Source organism: Gambusia affinis, linkage group LG01 (genome assembly GCF_019740435.1).
Source record: "Gambusia affinis linkage group LG01, SWU_Gaff_1.0, whole genome shotgun sequence".
Lineage (NCBI taxonomy): Eukaryota > Metazoa > Chordata > Actinopteri > Cyprinodontiformes > Poeciliidae > Gambusia > Gambusia affinis.
Window position 1 is genome coordinate 8,256,495 of NC_057868.1, and position 12,775 is coordinate 8,269,269.

The window sequence follows — 12,775 nt, forward strand, 5'->3', positions numbered from 1 at the left end:
CAAAGCTGCACTCCCGCTCACTGTCCACAGGGTGGCAGCGTGTGGAGGTGAGGCCACTATGTGCCTTGTGTGAAATGGAGTAGTCAGTGGTTATCTGAGTGCATTAGCCCGGAGACAGTAACCACACAATACTTACACACCCCAACTGCCACTCTGCCTCATGCTTTCAGGCCCTCATATGCTTAGATAACGCCTGACCACGCTTAAACACTGTGCTTCTGTACAAGCAGAGGATTTTTTGTTTTTTTTTCTTCTTCTTCTTCCTTCGCCGGACTCAGACACATGTACTGTTTGTTTATCCTGCTCGTGTCTTTGTTCACAAAAAGGACTTGCCCGAAATGTAAACTTCCTCCTCTGCACCGCAGCGCCCCGTCTGTCTCTCTTCGTTTGGGCCTCCTGGAAGTACATACAGTCTCATTCCTCAGAGCCTGTTCTCTCTGTGCAGCTACAGCAAGCTGAACTGCTCTTTTATTCTGATGAATGAGGCCCTGTTTGGCCCGGAGAATCAGACACAGACAGTCCATGTGAGAGAATGTCTGTGGAAAATCAGGGGCTTTAGGGAAACACTATCTGAAGTAATCCATGTGTGCATTTGTTTGCAACTCATTCTGCTCATTTCTTTTAAGCTTTTTAGAGCTCCTATCTCGCAGGCCAGATCTTTTTAAAACTGTAGGGCTTTAGGAAAATGGTGTTCCCTATATAGGTATCACAGTCTCATTATATTCCATTAAGGCTTTGTTGTGTTTTGGAAGAAAATGGTTTTGATCAATTTATCTCCCGGTGGCAGCTGCATCCATCTGGAGTAAGGTTTACTTTAAAAAAATCTAGATGACAAAATGGCAGCTGCGTTTGAGTTTTACTTTCCGGAGTAGCTTGTGTAGCTTGGCAAAGAGATTAGACATATGTAGCCTACAAGTGTCTTGATTTTCAGCGTTGTGAAGCTGCCAAATGTGACTGTGAATAGCTATGTAAACAAGATAGCTATGTGACGGTAGACCTTGCACTGATTGCTTAAAGTGAAACACTATTCCTCAGCTTCGCTTGCATTTTTACTGCTGTGTTAATGACGGCAAATAAAGGCTTGCTCGGTAGCAGCTCGCTCAGATCATGTTTGGATAGCATGTCTTTGTTCTCATAGGTTAGGTCTTTGATGAGACAATATTCCTATGCTTTCTTTAAATTTGTGTTTAAGTGATAAGGTATTGCAAATGTATTTCTACCTTTCGAACTGTTTCACATTTTCATGTTACAACCAGAGACTTCATTGTATGTTGTTGGGATTTTGTTTGGTAAACTAACACAATGTTTAATCCATAATAGCTAAATGCTAGGAATTAGTTTCTTTTTCTTTAACAAATAAAAATCTAAAAAAAAACAACAAAAAAAAACATGACAAACATGTTGAACTCCTGTTAATCTGATAGACAGATTATGACACCACAAGAGGTTTATGCTGACTTTGGTGAAGCTACAGAAAAACACAATTCAGGAGGAAGAGTCTGTTTAAAGTATACCTGTTAGTCATTCAGTCCATAAATCTGGGTTTGTATGGAAGAAGGGCAAGAAGACAGGCATGGACTCAAGGCTGGTATTTCTGAAAACCAAGACCGAATGTTTAGGGTTCATCTAATATTTCAGAACATTGGGGTTTGTTTGTTTTTTGTACACCAATAAATGCAAACATTAATTGACAAAACCTTTAATTACTCAGCCAGAACTTTGTTTTGCCAATAAGTAAGTCATTTTTATAATAAACTACTATTTAAGTTATTAAATGCAGCCACCACATCGATACACAATCTCTACATCAAATTCATCAAGTTGCATTGCGCGATAGTTGCCTGATAATTTTAAGAGTAATCAAGATTTGTCCCAACTGGTTTTTTTTGAGACCAAGACCAGGACAAAGCGACTTGAGACCGATCTTGAGCCCTCCATTACTGCTAGAAGAAAGTGTTTAAGAAGTCCAATGTGAAGTTTGCAAAATGCATGAGCAAACAGGTGAAGGAAGGTGAGTTGGTAAGATGAGAATGAGCCAAACACAACTTGTGCATGACGACACATAATGTTGGCTGAATCTTGCTGTGGGGATGGTTCTGTTACCAGGGATTTGGAAACACTTCATCTTCCAATTTGACTGAGTTTCAAATATTTTGAAGAAAAAAATAATAAAAAAATGTTTGAAAAATTTCACTGTCTAGATGTGTAAAGCTGGTAGAAATATCAGGGTTTCCTGGGTATTGTAAGCCTGGCGGGCCACCAGGCTTTACTTGTGCCCCCACCAGGCTAAGCATTGCTTATTTATTTAAGTCTTTTTAAAATGTTAGCATTTTTTTAAGACGTTATAGTTGGTGTTCAGGTGTTAATTTTCCAATATTTCAACAACTCATAATTATCAAGTGATATTTTCAATTTTCTTGTCGACTTTAAACATTTTTTGACTCAAAAACACGACGGGCTGCTGGATTAATGTCTGCCCTAGCACCCAACCACAGGACCTAGCAAGTTGTCTGAGGGAAACCTTGAATATGTATCCCTCACAGCTGCAATTACAGTAAAATGTGATCCGTACAGACTCATAGGGGATTTAACCCACATGCAGACAAACATCCTTTAGATGTTTATCTGAATAAACCCCCCCAAAAAAACCTTTGGACAGCATGTGCTTTTGTCATTCCACTTCACAATTATGTGCTCATTCTTTGCATGAATCTTATCAAATAAAACCCCAGTGTACTTAAGGTTCGTGTTTGCGAATCGTGAAAAACATTTCGACAGATTTCTGAAAAGACCTTAACGAATAAATTAAGCAAACACTTCCTTGAGTGTTTGCCTTGAGTAACTTTCTGAGGAATTGAATAGGATTGTTTTATAGTTTCCACTTTCTCCCGACCCCCTCCAGGCAAACTGTCTTGTTTTAATTAGTCGTGTTGAGGCCTATTTTTCCCCTCAGATTTCCCCTAACTTGTAAAGTGCTCCCTTTAAGGTTCTGTGAAGGCTAAAAAGGGCAACGAATGATTTGAAGTCAGTCTTGCCTGCCAGCAAGAGAAAGGGGAGGGACGGCGTATGAGGAACAGTAACTTCTAACAGTGCTCACACAGAGTCTTTGTTCTTTATGGATATAGTACGTGTGGCTGCTTTAAAGCCCCCATCTGGAAAACCACTGTTCCTGCTCCTAATACAAGAAGAGAGGCTGCGTCAGATAATGCCTGCATGAAGTCCAATCTAGCACAGTCATTTTTTCCCACTTTTTATGATATTTCTGCACCAGGGAGGTGAGCGTGTTAGTCTTTAGAGATTTAGTCATGTGTTAAACTTGAGCTACTGACTTACAATCTCCCTCACCTAATACCAGCACCACCATCAAACCTAAGCCTCCGCTTTTTGGTTTGCAAGTCTGTTTTCCTCTCCCAAACCCCTCTTCACATTAACTTGTCCACTCGCGCTGGTGAATGTATTAAATTAACTTACTAGATACGAGTGCTTAAGAGGCCGAGGCCTCCGAGGCTTGCCAAGTCTCTCTCCTCTCAGCTTTGGCTCAGTCATCCGTGTCACTTTTTTCCCCCCCTGTTGTTGTTTCAGCTACTGGCTGACTTATTTGTATTGCTGAGCACTTTTACTGTTAGCTCCCATGCTTGCTCCATTTGCCTCCTCTAAGTGGCCTGTGTGGGTTTTTTTTGTTTGTTTGTTTTGTTTTCCTTCTTCCTCCACTGTAGAGCAATCAGACTAAAGCAAATTGTTTGTGTCAACCAAGTATCCATTTTTAATGTGTTTACATGTCTACAAAGGGCATATAAGGTGTGGAAAGATTAGACAGGCAAGGAATGGGGATAGTTGGGGTTTTATTTTGTTGTTTTATTTGCCTTGATTACATTTTTCATTGTGATAACTGAGTAAATTCAACAAGTGATTTTCCAAATGATTATTTCACTTATGAAAGGGAAAAAGCTATTTTCCAACCAACTTGTTCCTATGTGACAAGTAGTTCCTCCCTAAACCTAAAAACTGAATTACAGCAATTCATCCACGTCTCGAAGAAGCAAACTAGCTTCCTCAAGAAAATCATCGCACTGCCATCATTATGTTTGACTGTCAACCAATTTGCAGATTATTTCCCCAAAAGTCTTGGCTATCAATATGTTTTTCAGTAAATTTAAGATGAGCCTATATGTTCAGCTGTAGTTTTTGACCTTTGAACTCTTTCACAGAGGACATTTTTGCCTCATCTCTTTGCCTTATTAAACTTTATCTGAGACAATTTAGGCCCGCAGTCGCTAATTTACTCTTAAAATTATTTTGTCTACTCTTTGTGAGGATCCATGTTTTCTTTGAGTGGATAATGACTCTCCATGTGGTTCTTTGGACTTGTAACCATTTCCAGACTAATGGATCCCAATGACTGTGTTTCTCATCATGTCTTTGTTTAGATCGATCCATGGTGTGCTTCTTTGTGAGTCTTTTGTTTTTTTTAAAACATCATTTGGTCAGACAAGGTTTGGTTTCTCAATTCTACAGGTCAGGTCTAAAAATTACAGTTTTGTGTACATGAACTTTCCCTGACATTGAAACGCATTTCATGAGCTGAACTGAAACAAATAGTAAAATACATATGTAAATGAGCAAATACTTTTTGACAGAACTGTGGATTAATTTACCTGTGCTTTTCATGATGCATCTACCCGTGCGGTTACTTCCTCTTAAAGGGAAGCGTTCTTTTAAATTGATGGGAAAAGTATTTTTTATTTCTCCAAAGAGCTCACAGCCCTGTTGGATTTAATTTCCCTTGAATTCAGAACAGAGAGCAGGTTAGTAGCATTTTTTTTTATTCTGTCAGGATCTGAAGCACAATAGCTGTAGAAGAAGGTGCTCAGGGGGGGAAAAAAAAAAAAAGGTATTGTGATGGCCTGTTTGAATGCAGAGCAGAATTGAATAGACACAGTCAGCTTCCCAGATACATGCTTAGGCCTGTAGAATGTGGAGTGCTTTGCTTGTAACTGCACCGGTTGTCTTCTTTCATTATCGGTTAATGGTGCCCAACTTGACAGAGCCATGTGATAAACAGAGGAGCTGTGAAATCCTGGAGGTGGAGTTCTCGTCTGCCTGATAATGGGATCTCATCTGCCAGGGAAGGGAAGCCTCCCCCTCCAGCCAATCCAGCTTTGCCGTGCACAGCCCTCAGAGAGGATTCACAGCACTCGGCGCGCTTCGCTGCTGCCCTGAGCCCGGCCGAGTGTCTCGCGTTGTCCTGTAAATGCTGGCGTTTGACTCTTCTTCTTTAAACATTCGGTGGTAAACTGTCAAATTGTGCATTAGAAATCGAAATGGATGTGCATTTGCACCTCCTTATCAGCCTCGAGGCCTTTGAATAGTTGTGTAGCCGAGGAACGGTGTCCAAACTGTGTGTGGGTGGGAGTAAATATCATAAACGTTGACCTTGTGAAATGTATACATACTGTGATAAGGGAGGTGCAACGGCTGCTGTGGTGTTGGGTTACTGTGTGAAGGGGGGCGGGGAAGTACGACTTCTCTGGACAATTTGCCCGTAGAGCTAGAGGGAGGTTTTAGCAGCACACAGCAGAAGCCTTACCACCCCCAGCGCTGCTAAAGCAAAGACGACCAACGTGGTTTGTAGCACAATGAAGCCCACCCTCCTCCCTCAACTCAATTTCTATTGATCCTCACTGCCCATCTCTCCTGCTGCCCCTGTTTGGCTTACTGCAAAAAAGAGCCCACAGCACCAGACTATTTGCTTTAGTTAATTGGATTCTGACAGCGATCCAATATCACGTTTAAGACGATGAAAATGTGTCAAGCTACTAGCTTGGTTTAATGAAAATCATCCTTTTAATTTCTAAGTTAAGAGAGGCCATCTTTGTTTTTCTGCGCTCACTTCTACATGTGTGGCGAGAGTTCTTATTATCTTTGTAGACAAAGACGAAACAATCCGGAGTTGTTGACAGTCTGCCGTTCTGATGTTTTTGCCCCTTCAGCATTTAATATTTTTGCAGCGGACTTCTTTAAATGGAGCTGCCCACCTTGGGATCATTGGTACAAGATATGACACTTGATGACTTAAAAGCAATTCCAACATTCAACAATATCAGAAAATATTGTTGAATGGCTCCAACAAATAACACCTACCATAACAAGGTTGCTTAGAGTTGCTAATGGTGCGAGCAGGTGTCCTAATCTTTCATTTCAATACAGGTGTCTGACCCAAACGAAATAAGTAGATTGCAACAGTTTTCACACAACCATCAACAGTTAAAATCTGTTAAGTTACCGAAGTTATGTTTTTCGATTAAATCATTAATATCATGGTGTAGTAAGTAATCAAGAGGAAAGTTGAGCCGATCCTGGTAATTTTGCCCCCTTAAACTCATTCCATTTGGCTTTTGATAGCTTTAGATTTTATGTTTAGCATGTGTTGCTTCATACCCAGTTTGACAACCTATGAGCTAAACATAGCATAATAACATTTCGTACTTTACTGTAAGAAAATTATATGTGAATCTAATAACTACTCGATATCTCTCCCCCCAAATTATTACAGTTTGATGATTTGCCATAATCCTGTACATTTCATTAGTCAACTGTACCAAACGGAGATCAGACCTAAAATAACTGCTTGTTGGGCCTAATCCAAGTTTTCAGAAAATAATACAGATATATTGAATATTATGTGAGATTTGAACAGTTTTATCTCTTTATGTAGGACGACATAGCTCACTTCCCAGGGTGCCATGGCCTGGGGGGGCGGCACCGACATACAGCAGCAACAACAACCAAAAAAAAAAAACGGTCACTTCCTTTTATGGCTTGTCCAATCAATTTAGAGTGGCTGCTCCCCTCTATTTCACACACTGTAAATATTGTCATAACTGTAAGAAAAGATAATATACCTTGACTTGCTGTTGACACAACAGATGGAATCTAAAGTGGGAGACTAATCTAGCTACCTGTATCGTAAAGCACAACACCTAATGTCTAACAGGTTATTATTTTTAGGGCGTGGTAGAAGGTTCTCACCCAGAACCGGCGCTGGCTGGCTGCCGTAAAACAAAAGCAGCACAAAGACTGGAAAATAAGTGTGATCAAAATCCGACGTGAAGTGCAGGCTGTTAAAATCAGCCTCCCAAATATGGCTAATGAACTATAGTCACATCATCATCCCTGCTTGTTCCTGCCTTTTTAATGGGTGGGGTGACTAATTAATTCATTGTACAAAAATGCAAATGAGATGCACAAGCCTGATCCACTCGCCTCCTTCTCAGTGTGTTTCCCCCAGAGGTGCATATAATAATGTTTTCAGATTTAAACCAGCGACCTGCTCTGATATGCAGTTATTTATACATTAAAACGCGTCATTTCCGTGCAGGGGGGGGGGACATATTAAAGTCTATTAAGGCTTTCACGGCTCTCTTTGTCTAGCCCTTGTGTTTCAGTCACATTCCCATAAGCGTTATCATTGATCCGCTGATGAGGATGATGATGATGGTCGACCAGGCCACTTTGCCTCATGCAGTTGCACACAACCCTTCTTCCCCAACAATCACCACCCCCATTGGCGTCCCCCCCCCCCGCCCCCCCCCCCTCCACCTCCAGCCCCTTTTGTCCCCGACGATTATTTTAAATCCACTCCATGTTTTTGTTTCACTCTGCTTCTTTTCCGCTTTTTCTCCATTTTTTTTAAAACAAAAGTACGTTCGGTGTAATTCTCCTTCACTAGTGTGTGGATAAAGAAAGACTAGGTCAGCCATGTGGATGCGTCTGTTGAACAGCTGAAGAGGAGGTGGTGGTGGCGAAGGAGGAGAAGGAGGAGGAGGAGGAGGGCATACAGAGACGAAGGGAGCGATAGGGAGAGAGTGTGTGTGTGTAGGAAAGAGGGAGAACAGACGGGGGGGAGCAGTGTGTGTGCGTGTGTGTGTGGTGTGAGTGTGAGTGTGTGTGTGTGGAAAAAGGAAGCAGAGCCTGTTAACGGAGAACTCGCTGGTTTCCTACCGCTCGGAACAAGCGCCGTGCTACTTTTCATGTGGACGCTATCATCGACGGCGACAACAGCGCGGCCGAAGGCGGCAGGAGCGGCTCCGAGGGCGGCCGAGCTAGCGTTGCAGCGCCCGTTTCCTCGGTCATTTCGGACGTGAGCAGTCTACCCGTGAAGTGAAACCGTCTTTTGTTGAAGCAAGTAGTACTACTCGCCTGCGTGAGCCCCCCTTGTCCCCCGTGCGGGCTGCGTTTTTATTTTTTATTTTTTTGAAACGGGATTTTAAAAACACACAAACTGTCCAGCTTCCCCTCGTCTCTCGCCGGTTCTTGGATTTTTTACCATATTCCGCGGGTCAAGGATCGTGTTTGTTTTGTTGTTTTGTGTTTTTTTTTTTTTTTCAACTTGTTTGCAGCGGTCTTTGGGACTCCCAAGAATCAGCAGACTGGCGGGTGAGTAAAAAAAAAAAATAGAAAAGAAAAAGAAAAGATTGCAGGATAGTTTTGTTTGAGGAAGGTGGAGCAGTGTGTGGGTGATAGCCGGGTTAACACTTGTCTTTTCAGTCAGAAGTTTCCTAAATTTGTTTATACCCGGAGGAGGAAGCGTGAGTGACCTGGAGTCAAATGTTTTGAGTGCTCTGGGGAGCTGAAAGTTAGCCGCATTGTTGTAAAACTTGGCTGTAGACTGTGGAGCTCCCTCACTGACCTGGCTGCTCTGTAATAGCATCTTAATAACTGATAGGTTGTGCTGTGTGGAGAATGAGGTAAGCATGACGACCTCTCTGCCCTGAGGACTACTTTAAAGGGCGTTAAAGGAGGCATGTTTGCAGAAAGTGTTGTCAAAACAGTCTCACCAAAGTATTAAAAGTCTGTTAAATTAAACGTGTGGTCACGCATTCAAGTTAAAAAGACAAATTGAATTAGTCCCACTCTGCCAGATTTAAGTTTAGTCGTTTTTTTGTTTTTTTTTACTTAACCAAAATGTTTGTTCTGACTGGGTGTAATGTTTTTTGAGCCACTGAGACAGAGTCCTGACTTGAATCAAAGAGAATCTGTGGGGAGCTAAAGATTAGGGTGATGGCGAGGAGACATTCCAACCTCAAAGACTTGGAGCTCTTTGCTAAGGCTAAATATTTAAAACACCAGTGGGAACAGTGCACAACCCTGGGCTTAAGTGGCACTAAAAGTTTTCCTTTTCTAACTGAGAAGGGTATAAATATGACTTTTTTATTGGAATGTCCATAAAAACAAAACTGACACTTTAAATTCAACTATTATTTTTTGATGATATGTGAATCTGCGTCATTTCTAATCAGAAACAACGTATTTTATTTCATAAAAATCATTTTATGGAGATCTGGAATGAATAATTTTGGACTCCAAATCATCCTCCTCAAAACAAACAAACAAACAAAACATTGCCACAAAACGTCCAAATATAAATGCTGCTCATTTTTATCTATGCATAGTCATATAATCCCTTCTGACTCTACTTTTGTAACTATAAAGAAACCATTAAATCACCATTAAAGTGATTGTGCTAGTAAATAGTTGTTAGTCATATAACCACATTTCTTTACAGTGAACTAAAAGTCACTCGTCTCTCATTCCCTTTGAAATAAAACTTTTCAATCAGATCCTGAAATTTAATTGGGCATGCATGTTCTCACATATTGAATGAATTGTTTTCTTGTTTTGTTTTTTGTTTGCCTGCATGTGGTTGATTTAAGAAAGTCCCTGAGTTACATTCAGGTAAATACAACAGGAATGGAAGAAAATAAGGAGGGTAGCAGCAATAGTGCTGTCTGTTCCTCCCCCACCCGGGGTGAGGCCCCTCTTAACGAATGGGACTATCAATTTGAGTTTTCTGGTGTCATAACACTGTAAAGACGGAAAATAGCTCAGCTTTTTTTTATTTTTAATGTGGCTAGGGAAGTGTGGGTGTGAGATCAGCTTCAAAAAGATCCAAACTGTTGAAGAGCCAAATTAACTTGAACCCCCCCTCCTCCCTTTCTGAACCCCAGAGGCTATGAACTCTGGCAGAAGCACATGCAGCTCTCGTTCTGTTTGTGTGTGCTTGGTGATGGTGGGGGTCCTAGTCTGTTGTTGAACAGAGCAGGAGGGAGGAAGGGACGGTTGGCTGGAGGGATATAGATGTATGTATGTGTTTGGGTGTGTGTTTTAGGAGCTTAGGATTTAGGCGCAGTCTACAGTTATTTGTCTAAAAGGCGGCTTATGTGGTGTTTTCGAGTCGCCGGGAAGAGGGAGGTGGGCTTGTTTACCTACATAACTGTAAACAGATCCGTGTTGCGTATGGAGTCATAAGCACAAAGACAGCTTTCCACCTGACAGAGATTCAAATGAAGACAAGAGGAAGTGGTTAACTCTTTCAAATAAAACAGCTGCTTCCTAAAATCTTGCCTCACTATTAAATAGTCTAGAATATTGCTCTGCTAATTGCTGCGAGCTAATCTCCTCTATTCCCACTTTATTGTCTCTCTCTCTTTCTCTCTCATTTTTTTTTAATGCTCCTTTATTAGCCGAGAGGTGACCTCTGCTTTTGATGATTCAGATGTGAGTAATCCATGTTGAGTGGGATGAATGTTGCAATAAAGACAATGAGAGGCTGGGATTCTCTGCCTTTCCTCTTCTTCATAGTTTGCACACCTTATCGGAGTCATGTGGATGAGAACACGTCACACGGTGTTGTTGAGCTGAGCTTCCAAGTAGGAAAAGGCATTGTTTGCTTTTCTCGGTGTGCCTGTGGTGGCTCCAGATCAATTTGCACCTGTGCTACTGCGTACTCAGGCTTTACCGTTTCAACCTCGGCCTTCTTCAGTTTCCATAAAAAAACTGTTTCGTACCCATTTACTGGAACCATTGTGTATCATTTTACTCCCCTCTGTAGTTCAGTATTCCGACTCTTATGAACTATGACAGATTGTGACTTTTGATCAAACCAAAATAACTCCAAATTCATCTCCTGCTGGTATTAATTATGTATTGGAGTCTTGACGACGGGTGGATTACAGGAAATGACTAAATCCTTGGTTGACAAAAACGGCGTCAACCTAATTTATTATATTGAAACGTTTATTGAAAAAGAAAGAAACCATTATAAATGTAAGAAAAATAACAGATGAAAATGATCATCACCCACTAAATCCACAGGGTGTGTGGACAGTGGGGCAGATAAAAAATAATCCCTGCTGTTTGATGAACTTAGATGTTGCTTTACCAACAGGGGGAACTAACATCTCCCTCCCATCTGCAGTATATGTTGGTTTTATTTGCTTCTGATTGGACGATGCCTCGGTTTCCGGGGGGGATACCTCTTCATTAATAAACGTTACATTACAGGCTATGAAAGGTTAATAGAAGATCATCTGCTTCTCTCACAGTTTAAACGTGCGAGCGCTCACGCGGCGTTAAACTTCATTTAGATGTGAATTTGTCTGGCGGGTTCTGTAAAGGAATTTTTCAGGCACAGAATGGAGGAGCTCAGCACCATATAATATGGGGACGTTTATATAATGTCTTTTAGGTTTGACAATTTTGAAGTTATTTTAAGTCCTACTCATAATTTGGTGTAAGGAAAAGCTATAGCACTCCAATTGATGTTATCTGTTTGCTAGTGTTCGACTATATTTGTGTTGGTGTGATGAGTGATACTTATCAGTCATCTATCATAGGAGTGGACGGGCCCAAGCGAGAAAAGCCAAAATAAATGGAAATTGTGTGTAATGAATGATGCGTTCAGCTGGTTTTAATATTTGGAGCAGGCATGATTCTCATTGGATGACGAGCTTGAGTGAAAAGATCCCGATTACTCATAATGGTCTTTAAAACACAAAAAGTAAACATGATCTTATCGCTTTTATATACAACCGAAAAGCACCTGCCTGTAATATGAAATAACACTGATCAATCACTGTAACAATAGCGTTATATATTACATTTATTTAGCCAGCTTGGTTTGGATTACAGATTATTTGACACACATGCTGCTAGCCACTTTCCAGATGTAGTTTTGAATGGTGTTTGCTGAATTACTGTGAAAGCAGCACAATGATGACTTTTTTTTGTTTTGTTTTTTCGAAAGTTTCCACATCAACATTGGGTGTTTTTTCTGGATTCAGGGGGGCACTTCTAAAGTTTTTTCTTTTTTTTCTTTTCTTTTTTTATAAAAGTGAAATAAAAATGTATTTTCTGCCGTTATTGTCAGCTCTTGGCTTCTGCATGAATGTTTCTTTTTTTTTGAAGACTTAATTTCTGCTATCTTTAAACACTTTAAACAGTGCGACAGAAATCATTCCAGCTGCAGCTTCATCTGGATAACATGTAATCATAATCTCGGGCTGCCCTGCCACATGGGAAAACTTGCATAGCTCATCCTTCTGAACTCATTTTAGAAATGGCATCCTCTTCCTCCGCACCCCCCCTCCCCCAGAGGTTAGGATATCCACTTAGTTTCACTACTTGTGGACTGAATGAAAGCGGAAGTGGTCAGCCCTCTTAATGGAGTTGCATACAGGAGTTTTGAGTTGTTTTGCACCGTGGGATTTGTTGGGCTTGAGAGTGCCGAGCGTTTCGCAGTGGAGCGGTTTTCAGAGGAGAATACGGCGGCCTAAATCTTAATTTACACGCACACATCTCTTTCCCCCCCCCCCACGTCTGTATCATTTCAATCATCTCTATTTGCAGCGCTTCGCTCCAGCGTTTTGTGGGAAATTAAATCCAGTGTGGAATTTGATCGGTGGGGTCCAAGTCCGCAGTCGGCGTTGTTGATTCA

General features: G+C 41.2%; 1 protein-coding gene across 3 annotated transcripts in view; it reads left to right on the top strand.

The window, feature by feature from the left end:
* Positions 1-12,775, top strand: part of rerea (arginine-glutamic acid dipeptide (RE) repeats a) — a 195,780-nt gene that overhangs the window by 59,047 nt on the left and 123,958 nt on the right. The window contains exon 1 of one of the 3 annotated variants that reach the window (XM_044122328.1): positions 7,893-8,436. The exons of 1 other annotated variant lie outside the window; for it this stretch is intronic. The gene's annotated coding sequence lies outside the window, so the exon portion shown is untranslated. Of the gene's footprint in view, positions 1-7,892; positions 8,437-12,775 lie in introns of those variants that run through there. One more of the 3 variants, XM_044122343.1, reaches the window with a different exon arrangement.